At 37.4% G+C, this 25648-nt stretch overlaps 1 long non-coding RNA gene across 1 annotated transcript; it reads left to right on the top strand.

Annotated features, from left to right (window-relative positions):
• Positions 1-668: 668 nt before the first annotated feature.
• On the top strand, positions 669-25441 carry LOC123332771. Its single transcript, XR_006549805.1, has 4 exons — positions 669-816; positions 8989-9110; positions 20714-20784; positions 24797-25441. It is a non-coding gene; the product is annotated as an uncharacterized LOC123332771 (long non-coding RNA).
• Positions 25442-25648: the final 207 nt, after the last annotated feature.

The raw sequence follows: 25648 nt of genomic DNA, 5'->3' as shown, positions 1-25648 counted from the left end.
TAAGTTTCTCCAGTATATCATGTTTAGGAAGTATCTTGTTATTTTTTTAATAAAAATTATTTTTTTATCCAGGCAATCATCAACAAGCAAGCAAAAAAATTTTATTATGGACTATAGGCCTATATATATATATACACACACATACACACACACACACACACATACATACATACATATATATGTATGTATGTATTGAATCATCATAATGTACACTTTAAATATCTTACAATTTAATATGTCAATTATACCTCAAAAAAGATGAAATTAAAAAAACTCAAAACATTAGGAAATAAATAAAAAGGAATATGGAGTTATTTTCCTCCTTCTTGAGGATGGAGTACTTACATAAATTATTTGGAATTCCTCTGCATGGAATATTTTTTTCTACTTCGGCATTTATTTATTTATTCAATCATTTCTTTATATCACTATGTACTCATGAATATTTATTACACTTTGGGTTATAACCTAACACTTCTATTTATTTTGTAGCTCAAATTGTTCCAGATTTGGCTACTGGGAGCTCTTTCAGTTGGCTCCTGTATTTCCTTGACATACCTCTGTCAATATAGGGCTTTTTGCTTGTTTGTTTTGTTTTTTAGAGAACTTTCTTAATTTCTGGCACAACAAGAAGCTCCAAGTTTATCTTGCATATTTGCTGCCTTTGCAATAGAATCAGCCGTTTCTCCAAGGAGCTCCAATTTCCTTATAATTAGTTTCCTTTTATTAGAAAGCAAGATTGATCACTGCTGCTGCTGCTGCTGCTGCTGCTACTGGGTGCAGTTGCTTCCAGGACTCCTCAGCTGACAGGGCAAGGTAATGCATATGTATCTACTAAGGTGTATAACACACATATATAAATATTTCTATATGTAACCCACTGGTATCAAAAGCAACCTAAACGTAAGTTCACATGTACATTTCCAATTCTAATCCATTACCCTTTGTATGTTTTAGTTTCCTTTTGTTAATCTGTATGCTCCTACTCCAACAATGGGAAATCTTGCTCCCATCATCTGCCAATTACACCATACATGTATCAGAACTGTTAACCCAAGATCCTTGTGGAAAACAACTTTATCAAGTAGCATAGAGTGTTTATGTGCAATATCCTTCATTTCAAGTCTTAAAGACTCCACTCATTCCAAAGTTATTTGGTCTGTCCACTAACTTTTAATTCTTATTCTATTGCATTTTCTATTAAGATTTACTTACTGTTCCTGCTTGTTAGTCTTGAAATTGACATGATGATAAAGAGAACAGGTGGTATCTGTGAGAGATTTTCAAATTTCTTGAGGTCATAAAGTATGTATGTGGACATATTTATAATAAAGCCTTACTCAAGCAGAGAGTTGACATTAGATTGCAGATAACAAGTGGTATGAAAAATGTTTATGTAGAGTGAATCCTACCAATATGAGGAAGAAATAAGGATGTTTGGAAGTTGTAGACTTCCTAATAAAGTATTTCTCTTCCTTTAAATTTATTGTTATCAGCAAAATGAGTGCAATCTCTCTACCATTAACTTTATGCCAAGGCTATTGCTTATATTACATGTTATAATGTAAAGATACATGTGGGGTTTAGTCTCAGAAATCAGGTAATGCATATATCAAAACAAATATCACAGACATCTCATGCTAAGTCATATTATGAAATGCTCCACAGAATTCCAATCAACAAACAGTTTGATTATCAGTGAAGTATCTAGCTTTCTTGAAGTAGTCCTCACATTAAAAATGTTAATAAGAGCAATACAACATTATAAATCAATTATATTTCAATAAAATTTTTAAAATGTTAATAAGAAAATGTGAATATATGTGATTCTGAGATAGCACATTTCAAAATCATTCCCTCAAATTTTCTATCATCTCATATTGAAATACAAAAATGACACAAAGATAATAATTTAGAAAATGAAAGTGCAAAATCATATCAATTCTTCCTCTACCCACCTCCTTGGATATACCACAGTGAACACATGAGTTTATTTTTTTCCATCTATATACCATGACTGGCCTCATGAACCATTCCCTCGCCTAAATTTGAAACCACATTGATTCCATCAACAAACTATTACTATTAAATGACCTGTAACAGCTAAAAGCTGATAATTTGTTATAATATCTTTGATCAAATTATCAGTGTGAAGTTTTTCTCAACTTTGATTCATTATCTCAAATCACTCATTGATTCTTGCCTTCTCCCATCCCCACTGACACTGCAAAATTAGCTATAGGTTAAGACTCCAAAATTGTCTCCTGTCCTTCATCATCCCATTCTCTTCCTACTTCATGCTCCTCCGTACCTCCAGTGTAATCTTCCTGCAATACAAACTTAATTATGTCTCTTCTACTTAAATGTCTTTGATATTTGCTATGTTTTACCAAATTCAGTCCAAATTCCCTGAGAAGCTTTTAAGGAAGAGCCTTTGGAACCCTAATTCACATCTTCTCAGCCTCACTGCTGATTCCAGCCTGGATGAAATTGGCATTCTGGCTTTGACTCATCTCAAATGGACACAATGTGATTTTCACTTTTTGCTCTAGGACTTCTCCAGTGCTATAGCTGGGAATGGGATTCTACTTGTTTGAGCTCATTCATGGAGTCCCCAAATTTATGAAAGTTAACTCTGAGGGAAATCCTCAGTCCCTGAGGGATGAAATCAGCTCTGAGACATTTTGAGCTGGTGTTTCTTAGAGGCCAGCATTACGCCAGAGGGTCTCAAAGCTGTGACATCAAAAGTACACCTTTCTTGAGACTTTTCCTCCTTCCCCCATTCTCTCTGGTCCCCCATTTGTGCTGTGGGATTATCTCCTGGACAGAGGCTTTGATTTTTGGTAGAATCAAAGCTAAGACATATATTATTAGATTCTCACTGGGGGTAAATTAGGATGAGAAGATGTCAGAAACTGAAGCTTTGGGCAATTTGATATAGCTAAAGCATCAGCAAGGTATAGGTCAATCATTAGCTTTTTCTGGTGTTCACATGCCCAGTGATAATGGTGAATGGAAATTTTAGCAACCATGGCCTGAAATTAGCCAAGGGCTGAAGATAGCCAAGGGCTCAACCTGCTCAGGGATGAAGGTAGGCATCGTTCCACGGGGATAGAAACCTAGACAAATAGGTCTTATAACCTCAAGATCAGTTTCAGCAGTGAAGAATACAGCTTATTACATTAATCTTTATCTATAACGTCACTTGTGGAGATTACGGCTGGCCACCACCTTGAAGACTTAGAGGCAGATGGGACTTTTTACAGGGCACAGCTGTATCTGAGTGGTACAAAGGATACAGATTGCTTCTGAATTCCTGACTCACTTGGTCTTAGTCTCATCTCTGATGTCAGCACACATGTAGTGATAGTTTCGCTTACCTCATGCTGACATCTTCTTTCAAGTACTGGATGCTTAAGCCCTCTGGTCGATCAGGCATGCTGAGTCTGAAGTATATAGGAATTTATTTAACCCAAAGTAGATCTCAATTAATGAGGAATATGAGCTACAGACAAAAGACATCAATCCTCAGGTACACAGTTCCAAAAGATATTCTACATCCTCTTTAGACAACTCCATGCCGGTTTGAGTGCCAGTTGCTTGCAACAGTGATTTGAATAATGCATCTGTGTTTGCTTTTTGCACTGTTCCTTACTCCTGTTCCCTATCTACATGTTTTTACCTGAGGCACTACCGTTGGGAAAACTCAAGCTAAAAAAGAGTCCTTAAATCCCAACATGGCTCTATCCTCTATTTTCTACCCTTCTTGAGGAATTAAACATCTTGACAGGATAGCATAACCTGTGTGTTTCCTTTTTTAATCTAAGAAATAGTGAAAATGGACATCAATTTTTTTTTTCTTTAAAGAAGTAGCTGTATGTTTGGTTTGGGGAAATACAATGCATTATTTTTAATACTTACTATTTCTTGGAATCTAAATCATGGAATATACTATAAATAACATTTACAGGTGAAGAAACTGAGGATCAGATCTGAAGAGTAATTGTTCAAGGATACTGTGGTACTGCAACCAGTTTTTCCTTTCGTGGTTTTGCTCTCTTAATAATATTAGATTGTTTCATCAATTATTAAGTGAATCCTCAAGTCAGATTTACCCCAGAGTCACCTGACCCTTATTAACTATCTTTTTTGTCAGTTGTACAAACTTGCGATTTCATTCTGGTAACCAAAGCTCTTATAATTCACAAAAGATTTGGAAAGCAGCTGCCATTGAGTTCACCCTTTCACCTACATTCCTTCTACAAAGGCCCAACTAAACATTGGATCAGTTCAGTTCAGTTCAGTTCAGTTGCTCAACCGTGTCTGACTCTTTGTGACCCCATGGACTACAGCATGCCAGGCCTGCCTGTCCATTACCAACTCCTGGAGTTTACACAAACTCATGTCCACTGAGTCAGTGATGCCATCCAAGCATCTCATCCTCTGTCGTCCCTTTCTCCTCCCACCTTCAATCTTTCCCAGCATCAGGGTCTATTCAAATGAGTCAGTTCTTCACATCAGGTAGCCAAAGTACTGGAGTTTCAGCTTCAGCATCAGTCCTTTCAATGAATATTCAGGACCAATTGGCTTTAGGATGGACTGGTTGGATCTCCTTGCAGTCCAAGGGACTCTCAAGAGTCTTCTCCAACACCGCAGTTCAAAAGCATCGATTCTTCAGCACTCAGCTTTCTTTATACTGGAAAAACCATAGCTTTGACTAGATGGACCTTTGTTGGCAAAGCAATGTCTGTTTTTTAATATGCTGTCTAGGTTGGTCATAACTTTTCTTCCAAGGAGCAAATGTCTTTTAATTTCATAGCTGCAGTCACCATCTGCAGTGATTTTGAGCCCCTCAAAATAAAGTCTGTCACTGTTTCCACTGTTTCCTCATCTATGAGCCATGAAGTGATGGGAGCAGATGCCATGATTGTAGTTTTCTGAATGTTGAGTTTCAAGTAAACTTTTTCACTCTCCTCTAAAAGCAACAGTTAGAACCAGACATGGAACAACAGACTGGTTCCAAATAGGAAAAGGAGTACATCAAAGGCTGTATGTTGTATATTGTCTGTATATTGTCACCTTGTTTATTTAACTTATATGCAGAATACATCATGAGAAATACTGGGCTGGATGAAGCACAAGCTGGAATCAAGATTTCTGGGAGAAAGATCAATAACCTCAGATATGCAGATCACACCACACTTATGTCAGAAAGTGAAGAAGAACTAAAGAGCCTCTTGATGAAATCACAGAAACACTAGATAGTACCAAGTACTCTCTCCCAGGTGCTCTGGCCTAGATAGTGGAAGATGGGTAGCTGGTAGAAGCTGTGGCAATTTACCCACAGCTCCTGCTCCTCCAGATCACCTGCTGGGTGACTCCCCCATTCTGGCTTCTTCAGGGTCAACTGTCCCCTGAGGTCTAGCTCTCTCAATTGACCCCATAAATTTATATAGGTATTGGGTTGACCTAAAAGTTTGTTTGGGTTTTCCCATAAGATGTTGGATTTCCAACCCAATATATATACAATATAGGTAGATGCAGGAATCATCTACACAAGATCTTTTTCATTCCAATTAATAAGTTGTGTGTCTTGTAATGATTTGCTTGTGGGTAAGGATTGAATGTTAAAAGTTTTGAATCTGTAGAACCTAGTAGAGTGCTTCAGGACTTAGTAATCAATCATTTAATTCTATTAGACAAAGGAAATTCCTCAAATCATGAACTTTACACCAACATCATCAAAGTTATAACGATAAGCTTGCTCATTCTAGGCATGTTCTGGGTAATGACACTAAAGGAGTAATTTTAAAACTTGGAATAAATGTAATACAATTATACATTATGGTTATAATGATGTGTGTATATGTAATTAGGAGCAAGAACAAAAAGTTAAAATAGGCTGTTTTAGTACAGTAAGGTTAATGAATAATTTTTTAATTTCTTTTGCTTTTTAAAAACATTATTTTCAAAGGATATGTGAAATGAATACAAGGTTGGAGGAAGCAAACTTGGAAAAAAATGATAGATGAGTATGACAATAACTAAAGAGCTGTAATAAAGAGAGTTAGAAATCAAGTGGTTTCTGGCTTACAGAATCTGAAAAGAGCCTTGTTGGTTGGTCTATGAAGGATGATGACCATCTCCATTAGGGACCAGATTAGAGGCATAGGCTTAGGTTACAGCATGAGGGATTTAGATAAGAGAAAAGGAAAAATCTTCAGACAGTGAGATTTGATAGACACTGGAATGTGTAACTGGGGAAGCTTGTGGAATTTCCTTCTCTAGAGGTTTTTTAAAAATAGAACAGCATCTCATCTGCCTGAAGGATGGACTCTATTTGACCTTTCAGAGTATCCACTGAACCCAGAAGGTACACACACCTTAGAGAACAACGTGAGCTTGAATTATCCTGGGTAGCTTGGAAAATAAAAATAGGGTGAATAAATTTCATGTTTTATTTGATTTACATATATCATATATGTAAATTACGATAGCTATAGTTCTTTCTTTTCCTGTCAGTTGAATATTTTAGTTTCTAAGGCCTGGAGTTTAGTGCTTAAGAAATAATATTGTAGGGAGGGAAGGAAGAACTCATCTTACTTTAGAGCCTATTTTTATAGGGAATAGGTAAGGAGAAAAAAACATTTTGGATATTTTGATTTTGAGTTCACTCCCTATTTTAAATAATTTTTCGAAAAAACATCAACCTTTCTGTTGGCTTAAATATTTTTAGTGTAAAATTTAAAAATATAACTTAGTCTACATGTTTCTCTTAGTGATTTTGGCAGAACTAGTATTCCAAACTGGAAGAGGTTCTCTGTATTTAATTTCCTCTCCGGAAGTTTACCTTCAGAAGTCCAAGTGTGAGGTCAAGCCTTGGGTTGCCGGAAATGTAATGTCCTTTACTGTCTGAGCACCCAGACAGCACTTAATGAAACATCCTACTTTGCGGACATTGGTAAGGATTAAAGTGCTTTAACTATTTCCTCTTATTTGGTCATTTCTATATTCAATCTTCTAAGATTCAAATATAGTTATATGTAAATAAGAGCTATATTCTTACTTATGTTCTCTATATTCAGCTATAACTGCAGATTTCCAGTTACAGGTGACATTCCTCTTTTCCTCCCTAAAAACCAAATGTTCTGCAGGTCAAAAGGAATGTAAGTTGTAGAACTCATTATCTACGTCAAGCAAAAACAATTCCAGGGTATTCTAAACTTGATTTCTTTCCGACTCAGTTTTGTTGACCTGTGGACACTTACAGTTTAAAGCAGTGAAACATTTTCTCATATTTGTAGAGCTCTTCATATTTGTCAGACTGCTTACTCAGTTAATATCTAATCTGATCGTAATAAGAACTTCATGAATGTCATGATCTTATAGATAAGAAGATGGAATCTCAATAAGGAGATGTAACTTGCCCAAGATCACAAAACTTGCAAATGTAGAGTCAGAACACTTCTGATTTCAAAGCCTGTGTCTTTTCCATTGTATCACACTATGCTGTCTGTGAAAAATCTTTGCTTTTCTGGGGTTTTATTTTTTCACCATTGATGAGCTCTTTCCCTCTGATTTATTCTGAACCAAATTATACTGAGACTATTACATAATGTTATTATTACTAAATAGAAAATCATGCTATCACTCTCATGGAATAAAACATCAAAGGTTTAAAAAAATTTTTTTGCCAGTCCACATATAAGTCATGTAAATTCTGATGGATTACAGCCTGTTCTAATTCACACTAGCTATTGATTATTAAGCAGCATTTGCTTTTTATTACAGAACTTACTTTATTATGTCAGTCTCTAACAGTGTTGAACACAATTTCTACATCCCCAGCTCTCTGTCCTGGGTGTCTTCAGGGTACACTGGCTTTATTTCCTTCTCTAACATTTCGGAAGTTTGTTTAATACTGACTCAGAGGAAACATTCTAGCTGAGTCTTCACATGGTCTTGTTTACAGCTCCGGAGTGCACATAATAGATAAGCTACTGATTTCCACAAGACCCCCCGCACTTCCTGGGTGCGTGGGTGTGTGTGCTCGCGCCTGTGAATTAAGATTGTGCAATCTCCCGGGTTAGCTGCATCAAGTTGCAAAGTCATTTCACATCTCTTCAACATTTCTCTAGCAAGCCTAATTTCATAAACCAAAAACCATTGTATTTCATAGGAGGTATGCTGGTAACTGATAATTAACACTGCAAACCCCATGAGTTTACAACAAGATCAAACCTGATATTGAGGCAAGGAGTAGAGAAATTTGCCTAAGGAAATATTGTGAAATAAAGTTGCAAATGGCCATAGATGAACAATGTTCCATCTGCGGGATTTCTTTCCTTGATCATAATTATAACCACTACTTACAGGAAGCCTAGTTATATGGCAAGGACTTTGTTAGGTCAGTATCATTTTATTTGATTCTAATGCTAACCCTGAAAGATAAATATAGCTAAAGCAATTTTATGGAAGATGACCAGAGAATTAAAAAAATGTGTCCTATATTGCCCTGATCTCTCTTTGGTTCCTTTTTTGATGTTACTCTGGATGAAGTTTAATTGTAGGTTACATAAGGTTTAGTAGAATTGATCAGAAGAACTGCCTCTGTATATTAAGGGGTTTGGGCTAAAGATGTTTGGGAAATGATGGTAGTGGGCTGAGAATAGATCCATTAAACTCTTGAATATTTCAGAGAAGGTGGATCTAAGGCATAAAAGTCACATAGAACTCAGACCATTTTCATGTGGAGATAGACAATGTATATGTGGCTGTGCATATAACCTGTCTTGGGCACAGTTCTAAAGTGATTAAATCCATCATGAACAAGTCCCAAACATTAAAAATCCAGAAGCAGATTTTCTGTAACCAATAACTGAGCAACCTTTATTATCTCAAGTTTGTGCTCACCAAATTTAGGCATTCTCTGTAACTCTTAGTTTCTAAAAGCCATCATAATTTTTTCCCTTTGTTTTCTCTTCCCAGCTGCTGCTGCTTCTGAATTATGAGGCTTGCCATGCTTCACTTCTTCAGTGGATAGCTTTATTTCTGCAAAGTGCATAGAATGAAGTGGTAGCCTGCAGGCACTGAAGGACCTAAATGAATGTGTAAGAATGACCACAAGGCACCAGGCGTGGGTGTATTTATCCGTTTGTCTCATTACTAAGAGGTTTTAGTTCCAAAAAATATCCGGAAGGATTTAGTTTTGGGGAAGTGGGGAGGGAGAAGGAGTGGAGTAAGAGTTTTAAATTTTTAAACAATTTATTTGAGCTTCCTATTGATACATTCTATTTTCTTTGCATCAGAATCAGAATTTTTTAAGGAACTCTTAAAGATTTTCAAACCAGTGTCCATAGGCATTAGAGAGTTGATTTTGGAAGTTTTTAGTATGTTAACAAAAAGGCATTTTATTTCAAAGATAATAGGAAATTGAAAAGTTTAAATGTAAGTTATTAAAACAACAATTGAGACATTTTGTGGCCCAGAAACACGCTGGTCTTGGTGGCACACGCTCTGCTGCATTTGCAAGCTGATCCATTTACATATGGCAAGCCAAAAAGTTTGCTTTACATTGCATCATACAGAAAAACCCGAACAAACTTTTTGGCTCACTCAGGAGTTCTAGCTGATATTTTCCTTGCCAAGGAGGTCGTGTGTTTTTCATTGATAGAGGAAAAATGAAGCCACTTTCTCTCTTTGCAGAGCCAGCATAGGACAGTGGTAAAAATATTCAGTTCTAAAGTCAGACTGCTGGGGTTAAAATCAAAGCTCTGCCTCTGTCAAATTCCGTGGCCTTGGCAAGTTAGTTAACCTCTCTGTGCTGCTGTTTTATTTGTGTTATTAAAACAGGAATAATAATAAAATGATCTATCTTGCAGGGTTTTATGAAGATTAAAATGAAAGAATCATGATATGCATTTGACACATGAGATCAATATATGTAATTCTTCAAAATTTACATATAGTCATATTCACCTTTTTCTGGTGTACAGTCCTATGAATTTTAATACATGCATATTATAATCACCAACACAACAGGAAGCAGAATAATTTCAATACCCAAAGAATTCACTTACGCTGCCTCTTTCTAGTCAGATGCTAGTGACACTCCCCTCTCTCCTCCAGATCCTAACCCCTGGCTACAGCTGATGTGTCTTATGTCCCTGTGGTTTTGCCCTTTCTCAAAATGTCATATAAATGGGATTATACTGTATGTGACCTTTGAGACTGACATTTTTCATTTAGCATGATGCCTTTGTGGTACAATCTGATTTATACAGAATCTTATCTGAAGGGCTGATTTCATGGAAAAAGGATTAGGTGAGAAGTGTTTTTTTTTTTTTTTTTTTTTTTTTTAAGGGATCATTAAAGGGAAGAAAAGCTCAGATTAATCTTATCCAAAGGAGAGTTTGGCTTAGTATGAGAAAGGAAATTTTCAGAGTTATCAAAATAGGGTACACCTTTAAGAAGAAATTCTTTCCCTGCTATTAGGGTCTAGAGATCTAAGTCAAAAAGCCACTTGGAAGGCCTGGTGTAGAAATATATGAGTCAAATATGAATTAACTGAGAGGAAAGTGTGTTTGTGTATGGAAGCTTGGAATGGGGTAAGGTGTTGGAAGGTAACAATCCCAAATAATCAGCGAATGTAATCATACTAGCTCTGTATCTTACAGGTAATTAACTATTGTTTGGTACAGAGGGGACTTGGACCTTAATCACTTCCATGGCTGACCTGTATAACTGGGCAGGTTAGGTAGCTGCTATTATGAAACAGAGAAGTAATCTTAACCAGGATTGGAAGAGAGGATGCAGTGGGGTGGGTGGGGGAAACAGCAAGATCGAAGGAAGGGAAAGAGCTCAAAGGAGGCTGAACAGATAAAGTGGCAATTGGTGAGGCTGCAGTTGCAGGTCAATGAACTGATCAACTGGTGCCAGGGGCAGCAATTTTCATCACAATGCTACAAATATCATGTGCCTTCTAATTTACACAGACACACAAACACATATTACGCATATGAATGTGTTTTTCATTTGATCTATCTTTATTCTGTAAATCAGCTAACTTGCCCCTAGAAAATGTAATGTTTACCATATTAACTACAGTTTTCTGGGCATATACCAGGGTCATTTATATAATATTTAATTTAATCCTTGAGTCAAGACTCTGTGGGAGAAATAACTTTTTCCATTTGATAGATGAGGAAATTGAGGTTCTGAGATATGAAGTGACTTACCCAGAGAAACAGAGATAGTGAATGATGGCAGAGTCAAATTTTCTGTTTAGAGCTTTGCCTTTGCTGGGCTTTTTCTTTACTCTGCTTTCACATGATGAGAGTGGTTGGACTTGGAATCTATTTGAAAATCCATGATCTATTTTTAAATATGAGGTGACATAATATCTTATATTTCAGTGTATTCTATAATGACACTTTCTCTTTGAACGTTTGTTGTTATTTTTTAGTGGTGATGATACTTTTCAACCATAGTTACCAATTGAGCTTAGTATGAAGTTTAGGAAAGGAACAATAAACTATGGAAAAGTCTGAGAATCAGAAGACCTAAGCTATAACTCCAGTTCTGTTCTTTATAGCTGCCTGAGCTCTCTTAGCTATGTGTTCTTTGGTGAATTTAAAATGATAATACAGGGATTCCCTGGTGGTTCAGTGGTGAAGAATCCATCTGCCAGTGCAGGAGACATGGGTTCGATCCCTGTTCTGAGAAGATCCCACACACCTCAGAGAAACTAAGGCCGTGTACCACAACTATTGAGTCTGTGCTCTAGAACTTGGGAGCTACAACTACTGAGCCCATGTGCCACAACTAGAGGGAAGCCGGGGCGCCCCAGGGCCAGTGTTCTGCAACAAGAGAAGCCACTACAATGAGAAGTCTGCACACCAAACTGGAGAGTAGCCCCTGCTCACCGCAACTAGAAAAAAGCTGGCACAGCAATGGAGACCCAGCGCAACCAAAAATAAATAGATAAAAAATGTTAAATCATGATAATACTAATTTCCCAGGGTTATTATCTGATTTAAAAGAGGAAATGTATGGGTAAATGCTTAGCTATGCTTATCACATGGTAGGCATTTAATAGGAGTTTGAGAAATTAGATGAAAATATAAAGGACTTTTAATTTCAAGACTTAAAGCATAAGAATAAAGGATTTATTTATTTGAATTATAGTCAGTTTGGGGCTCTGGTCTATGCTTGGTGATTGTAGAGTAGACTATACATGACTATTTTGTTTATATTCAACTAAATCTTATGCATATAAGTATAAATCTACTATAGTTAGATCAACAAGGTATACATTGAATGAATTAAATTTAAGTATGGGATGGTATATAGATTTCCATGATAGTTCACACCTAAAGATATATAAACTTTACACCAATCTTCTCTCCTTTTTAATTGTGCTCATATTGAAACTAATAAATATCTCGGGAGATTTCATTCAGTTCAGTTCAGTTCAGTCGCTCAGTCGTGTCCGACCCTTTGTGACCCCATGAATTGCAGCACACCAGGCCTCCCTGTCCATCACCAACTCCTGGAGTTCACTCAGACCCATGTCCATCGAGTCAGTGATGCCATCCAGCCATCTCATCCTCTGTTGTCCCCTTCTCCTCCTGCCCCCAATCCCTCCTGGCTTCAGAGTCTTTTCCAATGAGTCAACTTTTCACATGAGGTGACCAAAGTACTGGAGTTTCAGCTTTAGCATCATTCCTTCCAAAGAAATCCCAGGGCTGATCTCCTTCAGAATGGACTGGTTGGATCTCCTTGCAGTCCAAGGGACTCTCAAGAGTCTTCTCCAACACCACAGTTCAAAAGCATCAATTCTTTGGCGCTCAGCTTTCTTCACAGTCCAACTCTCACATCCATACATGACCACTGGAAAAACCACAGCCTTGACTAGATGGACCTTTGTAGGCAATGTAATGTCTCTGCTTTTGAATATGCTATCTAGGTTGGTCATAACTTTTCTTCCAAGGAGTAAGTGTCTTTTAATTTCATGGCTGCTATCACCATCTGCAGTGATTTTGGAGCCCCCCAAAAATAAAGTCTGACACTGTTTCCACTGTTTCCCCATCTATTTCCCATGAAGTGATGGGACCAGATGCCATGATCTTCGTTTTCTGAATGTTGAGCTTTAAGCCAACTTTTTCACTCTCCTCTTTCACCTTCATCAAGAGGCTTTTTAGTTCCTCTTTACTTTCTGCCATAAGGGTGGTGTCATCTGCATATCTGAGGTTATTGCTATTTCTCCTGGCAATCTTGGTTCCAGCTTGTGCTTCTTCTAGCCCAGAATTTCTCATGATGTACTCTGCATATAAGTTAAATAAACAGGGTGACAATATACAGCCTTGACATACTCCTTTTCCTATTTGGAACCAGTCTGTTGTTCCATGTCCAGTTCTAACTGTTGCTTCCTGACCTGCATACAGGTTTCTCAAGAGGCAGGTCAGGTGGTCTGGTGTTCCCATCTCTTTCAGAATTTTCCACAGTTTATTGTGATCCACACAGTCAAAGGCTTTGTCATAGTCAATAAAGCAGAAATAAATGTTTTTCTGGAACTCCCTTGCTCTTTTGATGATCCAGCGGATGTTGGCAATTTGATCTCTGGTTCCTCTGCCTTTTCTAAAACCAGCTTGAACAACTGGAAATTCACGATTCACATATTGCTGAAGCCTGGCTTGGAGAATTTTGAGCATTACTTTACTAGTGTGTGAGATGAGTGCAATTATGTGATAGTTTGAGCATTCTTTGGCATTGCCTTTCTTTGGGATTGGAATGAAAACTGACCTTTTCCAGTCCTGAGTTTTCCAAATGTGCTGGCATATTGAGTGCAGCACTTTCACAGCATCATCTTTGAGGATTTGAAATAGCTGAGTTTTCCAAATTTGCTGGCATATTGAGTGCAGCACTTTCACAGCATTGTCTTTCAGGATTTGAAATAGCTCAACTGGAATTCCATCACCTCCACTAGCTTTGTTCATAGTGATGCTTTCTAAGGCCCACTTGACTTCACATTCCAGGATGTCTGGCTCGAGGTCAGTGATCACACCGTTGTGATTATCTGGGTCATGAAGATCTTTTTTGTACAGTTCTGTGTATTCTTGCCACCTCATCTTAATATCTTCTGCTTCTGTTAGGTCCCTACCATTTCTGTCCTTTATCGAGCCCATGTTTGCAGGAAATGTTCCCTTGGTATCTCTAATTTTCTTGAAGAGATCCCTAGTCTTTCCCATTCTGTTGTTTTCCTCTATTTTTTTGCATTGAAAAAAGCCAAGCTGGGCTGAGAATTTAATTGTACTGCTTTAGTACAGTACATATGTTTTTCACTTAAATCTCTTCTCTCCGCTTTGAAAGATATGTAAATATGAATAGTCAAGAAATCTATGTTCTACTAGAATTCAATGCTCATAAAATTTACTGGTGGTAGCTGTATGAGACTGTATTATTCACATTAAGTCTGGCATTTTTCACCTTTCTAGTAGCACTTTTTATGCTATTCGTTTGAAGTTCAGTTCTACTCACCAAGTATATTTTGAAAGCTTGCTCCTACTCATGTTCTACATGCTGGAACTTGTTGACATAAGGGAGGAAGCCAGGCACATCAAGCGAGGACAGGAGTTTGGAAAGTCAGCTAGGAACCAGTGCCTGGCTGGGTGAGAGAAGACAGCCAGCGTGGGTAAAATTGGGGGTTGAAGATTATGAGAGCACGGCTGTCAGCTGTAGGTAGCCACAAAGTTGTTAACGCAGGAGGAAGGAGGGCAAGCACTCCAAAGTACTGCTGGAAACCTGGCAGCTTCCCCAAGTCCCAGATGTGTTACATCCCTCCTTGCTGCACTAAGGCAAGGGCTGTGGTCTCTCCATCTTTTTAAAGGCACAGACCACAGCTTCCGATACCAAAGAGATTTTATGCAGAGCTTGCTTGTTGAAAGTATTTTCAAAGATCATTTTAAGCACAGTATCTGACCTATTTGTTTACAACTGTGGTGGGGATTTTTTCCTCTTCTACTTAGAATGCCTCAATATGCAGGTGAAGCCAAGTCTGTAAGTAGTTGCCAAGAGGCACAAAGTAATGAAGCTAGATTTTTGTCTATCCCATACGTCAGTCAATTGACTGTACCAGATTAAAATTAATTGAAAATGTTTAATTCCATTAATGATGCAGAATTTCCAAAAGCCAAAGAAAGTTTTTTTTGTGTTTTTTTTTAAACCCACTTCAGCATAACTGGCAGATTGAATAATACCCATTTGTATTAAAAGTGGACATCTTTACTGCAGAAATTACTGAAAAAGACATGTCAAGTATCTTCAGCATCTTCCCAATGAAATCATTGTTACTTTATTTTTTTAAGTATCCTGGGCATTGTCAACATTTAATTTAAAAATACACTGTGTTTTATATTTTATAAGGATGTCTCACATGGTATAGATGTTTTTATGTTCATTTTGCAATGGAGGAGACAGAATCGGAGAAGTTAAGTGCTTTATCCAAGAACACACAACCAGCAAATAAACAAAACCAGACTGTGGATCTTTGTATACTCACTCCAGAGTCTTTGCTCTCTTTTCTATAGTACACAGACTTTGTGTAGATGCTAACAAAATGCTGGATGATATAGATGATACACTCTATCTGATAAAAATCTACTGTATACATTATATATATAATGTGTATATATATATATATATATATATTATATATATATATTCTATGTGCCCTCTTCTTGTTTCTCTTGTTTCTTATCTAGTTAGTTTAACAAGTCTATTCACCAGGTACAAAGCCATAATAATATGGTATAGGCACAAAATTCAACAGTAAGAGGAAGCCATGTTATCAAGATAACGAGGAACATATGAGAGTACTCTATGAAGAGACTTATTATGTGTCAGATGGTATATTAAAAGAAAAAAATTTTAATGAAAAAGAAAAAAAATGACTGGCTTATTATTTGGTAAACAATAAAGTAAGCCTATAAGTCATGCACCAAGGTGAAATCTAGATAAATAAAAAATTTTAAAAAGTAAAGTCATTAAAATAAAACTATGAGAAAGTGAATCTACCTCATCTTAGGGAGGACAAAAATTTTTAAGCTTGAACATAATGAAAGAAAGCATAGACCAAAGTCTATAGATTTGATTACATAAAAAATTTATTTCTGAATATTTAAAACATAAATAAAGGAGAAATATTTGGCATCAGATTAAGAAGAGCTGTTATTTAAAAACACCTTACAATCAAAGAACAAAAATCACTAAGGCTTAAATAAAAAATGGACAAAGAATATACCAGACAATTTGGTGAAGAAGAAATACATGACTAATTACAATTAAAAGATTTCAACCCATTTCTTGAAAAAACATTAACTGAAACAATATACCCTTATCTATCAAAATAGAATGAATGTTTTAAAATATATATTCAATTTGGTGATGGTCTGGTGAGATGGACACATACATCTTAGTGCAGTTAATAAACTGGTACAAACTTTCTGGAGAGCACTTAAAATTTTTTTCTGAGAACTTCAAAGAAGCTCATGCCTTTGACCCCATAGTTCTCTTCCTAGGAATATATTCTGTGGTTTCAGTAAAAATTTCAAAGCTACACACACAAAAAGATTTTTATATCAATATTCTAGGATTTTTTTATTACGGAAAATTTTATACCAACATAGAGAAAATATTACAACAAATCTCTAAGTACCCCTTTTCCAGCTTCAACAGTTGGTGAGATTTTCCAGGTCTTGTTTCATCTATTTCTGCTCTATTTCTGTCCCTGGTTTCCTCTCTTTCTCTTTCTCCAGGAGTATTTTAAAGTGAATCCAAGAAATCTTATTTTCTTTGTAAATACCTGAATATGATAAAATCTTTAAAAATTATTCAAAGGTTGTTATTAAGTCTAGAGAATTGAACAGGTTCTATGCTAAAATTTCTTCATTGTCCCAAGAATGTTTTTCTCCTGTTTTCTTCACATTCGAATCCAAAAGAGGTCTGCACAATGCATATGTTGGTTGACATTATGTCTCATAAGTTTCTTCTAATGTATAATGGTTGCCCCCTTCCTCTTTCCTCTTTATTTATTTGGATAAATAAATTAGGTTATCTGTCCTGTAGAATGTTCCTCATTCTAGATTTAGCTGTTGTTTGCTTCATGGTTTCATTCATTTTTTTTCTAGCCCACTTATTTCCTGTAAAGTTGTACTTAGGGTGAGGCTTATTAGAGACAGGCTCATTTTTATTTTTATTTTTTGGCAAGAGTACTATATGTGTGGTGTTTTGTACTTCCTGCTGTATCATGCATAAAATTTCTGGTTGCCCCACTTTTACTGAAGATTTTATAGGTTCTGGTGAGGCCCCCCTTTATTTTTATCAGTTTCCTTATTGACTTTTTACATCATTGTTAGTTATAACTTTCATTAATGATCATTGCCTACATTCATTATTTCATTAGATTTTTTTTTATCAAAGTATAGTTTTTTTACAATATTAGTTTCACGTATTCAACATAATGATTCAGTATTTTAAAGAATATATGCCATTAAAAGTTATTACAAAATTAAAAGGTTAAAAAAAGTTATTACAAGAGAATGACTATAATTCCCTAAATACAATAGATCCTTGTTGTTTATCTATTTTATATATGGTAGTTTGTATCTTAATTCCATACCACTAATTTGCCTCTCCCCTTTAGTAACTATTTTGTTTTCTAAAGATATATGTACCCAAATGTTCTTTAGAATACAAAATGATATTCTTCTAATTCTGCCAATTCTTTTGCATTAATTAACTAGCAATTTTCTACAAAGATAAACCTCTCTTTTTCAACAATTTGGTTACTCTAAAATAATTCATGCAGGACAGGTATGATACATGTCCTTGATTCTTTCTCTTATTTATCAATTTTCAGAGTAATGTGTTAATGCTCTTGCTACTTCTATTCATTGGTTTATAATGGTGCAGTCTAGAAACAACATGAATGTCCAGCAGTAGAAGATATCCTGTGATATATTTGTGCTATAAATACTGTGCAATCTTTAAATGTAAAAGAATGTTTAATAATATAGAAAAATATTTCAGATGAAATATTAAATTAAAAAGGACATAGAAATATACATGTAGCATGATCCAAATATCTATAATACATACATTGCAAAGTCCTATTTCAGTCTCAGATATTGACCTGATTATCATAGGATAGTGAGTTTTAGAATCTTAAAATTTCTATATTTATTTTCCATAGAACTTCCTATGAAATACAGTACTTTTATCATGGTAGGGGATTTTGAAGGAGAGTGGATACATGTTTATGAATGGCTAAGTCCCTTTGCTGTTCACCTGAAACTATCACAACACTGCTAATAGGCTAGACTCCAATACAAAATAAAAAGTTTATATATATTTATATAGTCAGACTTAAAAAAGAAAATGTGAATTTATTTAAAGGAAAGGTCTCTGGGAAAGTCATACTTGAAGAAAATTATGGGTGGTGATCTTAGTTCTGGCTTTGACTTCTATTGTAACTTTGGATCTTCCTTCCTATATCTAAATGAGTCTTTATGGAGCTAACCAAACAATTGTAGGGATTCTAAATGTGTTAAGTTCTGTAGACTCCTTTTTCCTTAAACATAACACTCTCTGTTGACTCACATAATCAGTAGAAAGAGGTCTATTAAAGTTGAGTCATGCTCAACTCAATTTGATTAGTTCAGAAGACGGCCAAACTGAATTTCCTGTTTTTGTTTCTTGCACATGGTGTGTGTGTGTGTGTGTGTGTGTGTGTATGTGTGGAGTATATGTGTGTCTGTTTTATCAACTGGTCCAGTGGTCCGTATCAGATGAACAAATGGACCACAGTCTCAAGATTGCGTTTCTCGTCAAGGCCTGTTTAACATACAAAATTTGTTTGTTGCTTAGTTTCCAGATGAGTGAAAGGGAGCAGACACACTAGCTTTGATTTTGACAAGTTCCCAGTGATCCCCTAGAAAGTACTTGTTTCTACGGGGACCTCCCTGAGGCCTAGTTTCTACTTCTGTAAAATGGGGATTAGATGGTTTGACTCATAGGATTGTTTCCAGCACAATGTACGTAAAACTCTTGGCACAGTCCTCAGCAATAAGCAGGTGTGCAACAATGCTAGTTTGCTCTTCTCTCTTCTCAAAGAGAAAGTGAAGCAGTCTTTCCCCTTTTACTATATTCTAATATTAGAAAGCAGATCCTGGGGTCAGGCTCTCTAGATTCAAGTTCAGCTCCACTCTTGGCTTTGGGCAACTGATATAAATGCAAGTTTTGTCCCTCAGTTTTCTTATATGAAAATATGGATAATAATACTTCCTATTTATAGCCTGCTATGCATGGACTCTGATGCTGGGAGGGATTGGGGGCAGGAGGAGAAGGGGATGACAGAGGATGAGATGGCTGGATGGCATCACTGACTTGATGGACGTGAGTCTGAGTGAACTCCGGGAGTTGGTGTTGGACAGGGAGGCCTGGTGTGCTGCGATTCATGGGGTTGCAAAGAGTCGGACATGACTGAGCAACTGAACTGACTGACTGACTGATGCATATCAAATGAGTTAGTTAGAGTGCTTAGAATGTTTTCTGCCCCAGACTAAGAACTATGTGGTGTAAATTTTTATCTTTATTTTCTGCCTAAAGGAATGAAATTTCCAAGCCCAAAGTTTAAGGCATTTCCCCTTTGGATGATGCGTGAGATACACTGACCACTTCTTACTTTTTACTTCTCTTTTACTAGGTCTTATAGACCTTATAGACCTTCTTCCTTCTGTTGATTTAATACAGGCACACAATCCAGATTTTACATAATCAGGTCAAGGTTTCCTCCTGTGATTATAATTGATTAGAATTATGTGAGGTTTACCCCCCTTGTCTTGCTCTTTTCCTCACCGCTGCTGTGATGGTAAGTGGCGGCGGTGGGCACCGTCGTGTGTGTGTGTTGGGACCCTGACGTGTAGTGGGATAAACACCCTTTTGGACTTCCACGCAGCCCAAATTTCTACACACTCATTTTATGACTAATCTTTTGTTGGGAGATTTCTACAGATTTCTGCTTCTGTTATGGGACATTTTATTACTGTCTCAAAAGGTAAACAGTGTACAACGCTTAGTGAGGGGTGGGAATGGAATAACCCAAGTTCTTTCCAACATGTTGACAACAGAGGATTATTAGGTTTAGGACTTGGATGCTGAATAACTCAGACACAGGGACAAATCACATGACCAGATTACTCAGGAATAGGACAGCTTAAGTAGTGCACAGGAACCTCAGATACCAAATGGGAACATTATTCTCAGACTGTGTCAGGAAACGTTTTCCACTCACACTGAAGAAAATAACAATAGAGCCAAAGTAGATGTACCCTCTACAGCAGTAACCAAAGAGATAATTTTTATTTTTACTTATTTATTTAGAGATAATTTTTAAATGTGTTGCTAATGGGACCAAGGGGCATCCCGAGTGGCTCAGTGGTAAATAATCTGCCTGCCTATGTAGGAGTTGTGGGTTCAATCCCTGGGTTGGGAACATCCCCTGGAGAAGGAAATGGTAACCCACTCCAGTATTCTTGCCTGGGAAATCCCATGGACAGAGGGCTCTGGTGGGCTGCAGTGCATGGGGTCGCAAAAGAATCAGAAACCACTGAGCAACAACAAATGAGACCAACGTGTCTTCTGTATTCATTTATAGGCACCAGAGTGTTTTTCAAATTGCATCAAAGTGACCAGGTGCATCAAAGTATACCCTAGGAAAACAGGACAGTAAGTATTGCGTCACATCTAGGGAAACGTTGTACTGCGAAAACAGCTCGAGTTCTAGAAAAGGAGTTTGAAGAAATGAGCGCCAATGGTTAAAACCTTCTCACTAGGCAGCCAGCAGTCCTCAGAGTAGAAAGTAATCTGATATGGAGGGTAGACCCCAGTTGTCTGGGCAGAAATATCTAGTACGGGCTAGAACAATCTGCTCAGACACTTTTCTGAAACGATTAAAAGCATCTATTCCCAGATGTTTTCGTTCTGTGTTCACAAGGGCACAGACTAGGGCATTCTTTTTTCCACTGACTGTTCACGCCCAAGAGAAGGAAGTGATTTGGTAAATGCTTGATGCTGGTTATCTTGTGAGATGAACCTTCTGTCTGGGAGCAGAAAACACAGATGTTGGGGGTTGGAAAGCCATTTGTAGGTTTTAAATAAGGAAGTGAGAGAAAATGTGGTGCTGTTTATAGATTTATAAAATATGAAATCAGAAAAAAAGTCATCTACTTTAGCTATTTAAATTTAAGAGCCACTTGGCTTCCATTTATGAAAACTTTGGAAACACTCTAAGATAGTGTATTAGTCAGGGTTCTCCAGAGAAGCAGACCAATACATATTTCACATTAAGATTATATATGTTTAAATTTTATACATTTAAATTTATATATTCAATTAAATATTTACATATGTGTGTATGTATGTGGAGAAGGCAATGGCACCCCACTCCAGTACTCTTGCCTGGAAAATCCCATGAGCTGAGGAGCCTGGTAGGCTGCAGTCCATGGGGTCGCTAAGAGTCCCACACGACTGAGCGACTTCACTTTGACTTTTCCCTTTCATGCATTGGAGAAGGAAATGGCAACCCACTCCAGTGTTCTTGCCTGGAGAATCCCAGGGACAGGGGAGCCTGGTGGGCTGCCGTCTATGGGATCGCACAGAGTTGGACACGACTGAAGTGACTTAGCAGCAGCAGCAGTAGTGTATGTATGTGTGTGTATATATATATATATATATATATATATATATATAACTGGATTGGCTCTTGTGATTGTGAGGAGCAAGCCAGCAGTCTGGAAATTGAGATAAGAGTTGATGTTATAACTTTGAGTCTGAATTTTACTGAGCAGCAGTATGGAGATTCAGGAGGGTTTCTACGTGGCTGTCTTGAAGAGAAATCCTTCCATTCAGTCCTTGCTCTTAAGGCTCTAAGCTGACTGGATAAAACTCACTCACATTATGAGGGTAACTTGTCTTACTCAAGGCCTACTGAATAAATGTTAAGCTTCCCTCATAGCTCAGTTGGTAAAGAATCCGCCTGCAATGCAGGAGACCCCGGTTTGATTCCTGGGTCGGGAAGAGCTGCTGGAGAAGGGATAGGCTACCCACTCCAGTATTTTTGGGCTTCCCTGGTGGCTCAGCTGATAAAGAATCCACCTGCAATATGGGAGACCTGGGTTCAATCCCTGGATTGGGAAGGTCCCCTGGAGAAAGGAAAGGCTACCCACTCCAGTATTCTGGTCTGAGAATTCCATGGACTATGTAGATCATGGGGTCGCAAAGAGTCGAAACGACATTCACTTTCACAACTAAAATGGCTTCACAGCAAAATCTAGACTGATGTTTGGCCAAAAAGCTGTGCCAGTTGTAGCTCAGTCGGTAAAGAATCTGCCTGCAATGTGGGAGACCCTGTTTCGATTCCTCGGTCGGGAAGATACCCTGGAGAAAGGATAGGCTACCCACTCCATATGCTTGGGCTTACCTGGTGGCTCAATTGGTAAAGAATCCGCCTGCTATGCTGGAGACCTGGGTTCAATTCCTGGGTTGGGAAGATCCCCTGGAGAAGGAAAAGGTTACCCACTTCAGTATCCCAGCCTGGAGAATTCCATGGACTGTATAGTCCATGGGTTCACAAAGAGTTGGACATGACTGAGCTACTTTCACTTCACTTTGGCCAAAAAACTGGGCCAGGTTGACACATAATATTAACCATTGCAGATAGTAAAGGTTTATGGTGTTACCCTTAGTTTAGAAGTGGTTTTATTAGCCCAGGTAAGTCAATTGACCATTTTGCTTTAGGCTTGCAATCAGTTAAGAGAGAGGACCACTCTTGTTATCTGCTTCACACTTGGAAGGGGAGGCATAAGGTAACAGGAGTATTTTACAGCCCTCTAGAAATCCAAGTGATAATTACCGCTATTTGAACACTTCCCTTTTTGTCCTATATCACACAATCCCTTTATTGACAACTTTGTGATAAGGGCTAATGACTTTTAGCTTCATCACTGACATTGTGGAAACCTACTAGTTGATGTTTTGTTAATTAATTGGATCAAACCTGGGTCTCCTGCATTGCAGACAGACGCTTTACCATCTGAACCACCAGGGAAGCCTTAATTAATTGGAATTTTCCATGTTAAAATGAATGTCTCTACTTCTAGTGAACAACTGTTTTCTTCTAAAGAGGAAATATTTACAAAACATCAATGATTGTGTTTACAGAAGATGAAAAATGATACTGGGATGGGTTGTGGAAGATTGTTAACAATCTTGCTTGGTGACATAAACGGGAGAGTTTCCTTCCTATTTTCTAGTTTTTAAAGTCTTGCCCTGTACATCTTGGAGCCATGGTGGAAATACACCAACAACAGAGAAACAAAGATACAGTCCCGAGCTCATTATATATCATCTACAGTTGACCAAAAAATTCTAGTTCCTTTGAAAAATTGACTCATTACTTAGTTACATAAAATTTGAAGGTCACTTGCAATTAATTATTTGAAATAAAAATAGTCATAACAGTTCTAAGAATCTTCCATAACTTTTCTTTTAAACTCTGACCCTAAAACTTAATTTATTTCAGGTTTTAACAAAACAAATACTACCAAGTATGTTATCAATTGCTAGTGTTCAATGTTAATAAACATGAGTTTGGGTTTTAAGGGTCATCTTTTAGACTACATCTCAAGGTTTTAGACTATATCTCTAAGCCTTTGAAATATATCCTTACTCACTAAGGGAACCTGGTAAGAGATATAGCTAAATCGATATACACACAAGCTCCTGTGAGAAAACCATTCAGAATTGTAGGTTGTTGGAGTGTGGTATTGGATAAATTACATCACTGCCTGGTCAGGGATGGATGTGAAGGGCCAGAATCTTTCTTTATGTATCTTATTTATTTTTTAAATGAGATTTTGAGGTTTTTTAAAAACCAACTAAGTCACTTCGGTCATGTCTGACTCTGTGCAACCCCATAGAGGGCAGCCCACCAGGCTCCCCCGTCCCTGGGATTCTCCAGGCAAGAATTCTGGAGTGAGTTGCCATTTCCTTCTCCAATGCATGAAAGTGAAAAGTGAAAGGGAAGTCGCTCAGTCGTGTCCGACTCTTAGCAACCCCATGGACTGCAGCCTACCAGGCTCCTCCGTCCATGGGATTTTCCAGGCAATAGTACTGGAGTGGGGTGCCATTGTCTTCTCCTTAAAGAAAAAACAAAAAAAACCAACTAGCCAGGAATAAATCTATTGCTACACATGTCAAAGCACACAATAAAGTTTATCACTCTTGTTTGCTACATTACTTACAGATTCTAAAGACTGAAAACTAAACTTTTAACTAATTTGATGCATCATCTAATTATGAATTTAATCATCTATATTCAGGATTCATACAAATTAATATTCTTCCTTTGTTTATGGGACATAACCCATAATGGTTCTACTGAAACTTTATTGCATGGTGAAATGGAAACTTTTTGTGAGTCTAAGACTTGCAGGAAAACTCCCTATGTGACAAGTACTGAGGACAAATATTCAAAGCAGCCCCCTGCCTGCAAGGAGTTCATAATGTCATGGGGGCCAAAGATAAAGGAACACTTGTAAAGTATTTTGATCAATGGGATAAAAGAGATTTGCCCAGAATTGGGTTTTCTCCTGTACTATTTGTCACATCACCCAGAAATACTTTGTCTTGGACCCTGTGGGTTTTGCTGACTCAGACTTCCTTACTCCTTCTCTTACAGGACCCCAACTTTCCCTGGTAAATCCTGCCTCCCAATACAACCTGTCATTTGAAACTATCATTCAAGATAATTGGACTCTTTAACCAAGGGGGCAAGTATGTGATACAATGTAGGCTAACTCACACTCTCTCTTAGGACTTTGAATCTTTGAGAGTGTCTTAGGGAAAGAAATAGTTGGAGGCTTCATTCCTATGGTCATGTCCTGAAGAGACTATCCAACCAGCCAAATGACAGGTTTTGCCTTCCCTACCTTCTCTGTCCTGCAAGAAGCTAGTTATTCAAGTTTCCTTTGATTCTGTGAGCTATTTCATCCCATATCTTGCCAATAAACTCATTAAAAAATGTGGTTTATGCTGTTTAAAAACCAAAGAATTCCTGATTTGGTATCATTTAATATGAACAGTTCTTTCTGGCCCTCCTTAGTTTTCTCCTACCTTTATCCTCTCCTCATATAAATTTTACTCTCCTTTTTGTCATTCTTTACATCTTCCTCTAGGGCATAGCGATTGCCATCTGAGGAAGATCCTGGGCTCAGCTGAGGCAGGCCTGCATTTTCCCTTATTACAGTAATCACAGTGTGGGCATTTGAAGAGCTATCATTTATTAAGCATCTGTTGTTCAGTTGCTAAGTCACATCTGACTCTTTGCCACCCCGTTGACTGCAGCATATGTTACCTTATTTCATTATTACAGCAAGCCTATGTAATAGTATTATAGTTACTTAGAGAAGCTTCCCAAAGAAAGGCAATGCCAAAGAATGCTCAAACTACCACACAATTGCACTCATCTCACACGCTGGTAAAGTAAGGCTCAAAATTCTCCAAGCCAGGCTTCAGCAATACATGAACCGTG

Source organism: Bubalus bubalis, chromosome 3 (genome assembly GCF_019923935.1).
Source record: "Bubalus bubalis isolate 160015118507 breed Murrah chromosome 3, NDDB_SH_1, whole genome shotgun sequence".
Lineage (NCBI taxonomy): Eukaryota > Metazoa > Chordata > Mammalia > Artiodactyla > Bovidae > Bubalus > Bubalus bubalis.
The sequence above is the reverse complement of the archived record's forward strand: the minus strand, read 5'-3'. Positions and strand labels throughout refer to the sequence as shown.